This window comes from Vitis riparia, chromosome 14 (assembly GCF_004353265.1).
Source record: "Vitis riparia cultivar Riparia Gloire de Montpellier isolate 1030 chromosome 14, EGFV_Vit.rip_1.0, whole genome shotgun sequence".
NCBI lineage: Eukaryota > Viridiplantae > Streptophyta > Magnoliopsida > Vitales > Vitaceae > Vitis > Vitis riparia.
This window is the reverse complement of record NC_048444.1, coordinates 26,183,762-26,186,174: the sequence shown is the minus strand read 5'-3', so window position 1 is coordinate 26,186,174 and position 2,413 is coordinate 26,183,762.

Here is a 2,413-nt window from a genome sequence, read left to right as displayed (position 1 = left end):
ACACGAAGAGGTAATAACGTAATGAATGAATTGGCAAAATTAACTCCATTTTATAGCGATTGTTGAAAACAGTAGATTGGAGGAAGGGAGATTAGCTTTAGAATATGCTTATGACGAGATTGAATAAAACTAATTGATTCACTTACATGACTTCAGACTCTTTAATGAATTTTAGTCTATAATCATTTTCCTTTTTTTATTATGGTGATGTTGTAATTTTTATTATTATTATTTACATTAAGAGAAAAAAGCCAATGATATGGTACTAAAAATGACAACATTACCCCTTTTGACAACCGACCAAAAGAAAAATAAATAGGAGGAAAACAGATATTTCACTAAAGGGTCATGGTAAAACCATCCCAAACCTAATCCACTCGTTACCCCTTATATACAAACAAACAAACAAAAGGGCTTTAAAAAAAAAAGAAGAAGAAGAAAAAGAAAAGTGGTTGTGAGCAAGAATGATTTTCTCTAAGTTTGGACCATACTTTTCTGCATAATTTGAAGTATGGACCCTTCTTTTGCAACCAAATAATTGTTTCTTCTCCTTAAAAGCCTAACCCATCAAGAAACCACTGTCCTTTTGTACTCTTCTTTTGCCTTTGAAAACCTCCCTTGCCCTGTAAAAGAGGTTTGAATGGTGCCAAAAGAGAAAATCCCACCACAATGCACAAACCCAAATACTGATATTTCTGCTAAGCATGCTTTTTTATGGCATTGTGGTAGGTCACAAATTGGCTTTTTGTATCCCATATTTGACTAATCAACTTCTCTAATCCTTTATTTTTGTGTTCAATTTTTCGGGATCTGTGTCAATACGACCAGACACTAACCCTTAACGTCTGAATCAAAGTAGGATTTCACTGAATTTGTCGGAGGTTTCAAGTTTAAGTCGTCTTAAGAAAAAAATAATAATTATTCATAAATATTTAAAATATATGTTTTAAAAAATATAATTGGTAAGAGGGTTTTTAAGGATATTAATTTTTTTTTTTTTTTTTTTTGGGTTTCCCAAATCCCTATGGAGAACTTCAGGTGACTAGTGATAGCACTGGTCCTATCTGATTGTGTGTGAAAAAATGTGTCAAAAGTGAATTGATTCAAATAAGAGAAAAGGTTAAAGAAGAGGTGATTGGCAACCTTTTGAATTCAACAAACTAATCCATTGCCTATGGACTGTGCTCAAGCTACAAATTGACAAGAACATCAAGCTTCAAATTAATAAATAAAAACAGAAAAAAAAATTCTATTCTTAAAAATTGAAATTATAATTCTTTTAAAGAATATTTTTAATTATTTTTATTGTTTTTAATGTATATTTTAAAGAAAATTATACCGACACGAATCGAATATAAAAATTATTTTTAAAATATATTTAAAAATATTTTTATTTTCTAAATGGGTTTTTATTTTATAAAATATTAAAGAATATTTTTCATAAATGTAATATTCTTAAAGATTATTTTTTATGATTATATTTGAAAATCGTTACCAAACACATCACAGAATAATAAATTATTTGATCTTAGTACAGGTTTAAGAGCAAGTTGCATTTGCTTTTCACTGTCTCTCCTTTCAAGATGAATTTTCCCCATTTTTATTTCTCAATTTATACATTTTATCATAGAAATTTAATTCATAATCATAAATATAAAAATGAAAAAAAAAGTACAAAATGGAAATTTTATAATAATAATAAATAAAAAAAGCAACTAAGGAGGAGAAAGGAGCCATGGCTCAGATTCCAAAATTAAAGAGAGAGAGAGAGAGAGAATAATAATGAGATGTTCACACTTTGGCAGCTTACTTGTGAGGAGTGAACAAGTAAAATTGTGGGGTCCCCAACAAAGGGGAAGGTCAGTGTACCCCACAAACTGACGGACAGTAGCTCCAGCCTCGTGCCTTGTTCATGAAGTTGTTGAGAGATTAAGGCCAGCTGCCCTGCAGCAGACTAGGTGTGAAGTCAGGTACCCTCTCCAATTTGAGGGACAACCACTTCAGACTTCTGAGAAGGGAGCAGGAGGCTTCTTTATGTTGGGGGGCATGAGGGTGCGTGGGTGGTGTGGGTGTGGTCAGTCATTGTTTTGGGGGTCCAATGGGGCAGGGGTTTGGGTCAACCCAATGGATGCACCTGCTCCTGGACCCTGGACCCTGGACCCTGAACCCACTTCCAATTTGTCTTTTGGGTCAGGTTTTGTTCCTCTATTCCCAGCTCTTTATGGGGTGGTTACAGCTTTCAGATCTAGCTACCATACAGATCCATGGTCACATAAAATGACAAAAATAAAAATGAAAACCTAGTCATTAAAGTGGGTTGGCTCCAAGCAAATTTCATCTTACAGGGAAGAAAAGAACAACCCACTGTAACATTACATTGAATGTAATACTGAAAAGAGCACCACTTTCCCAA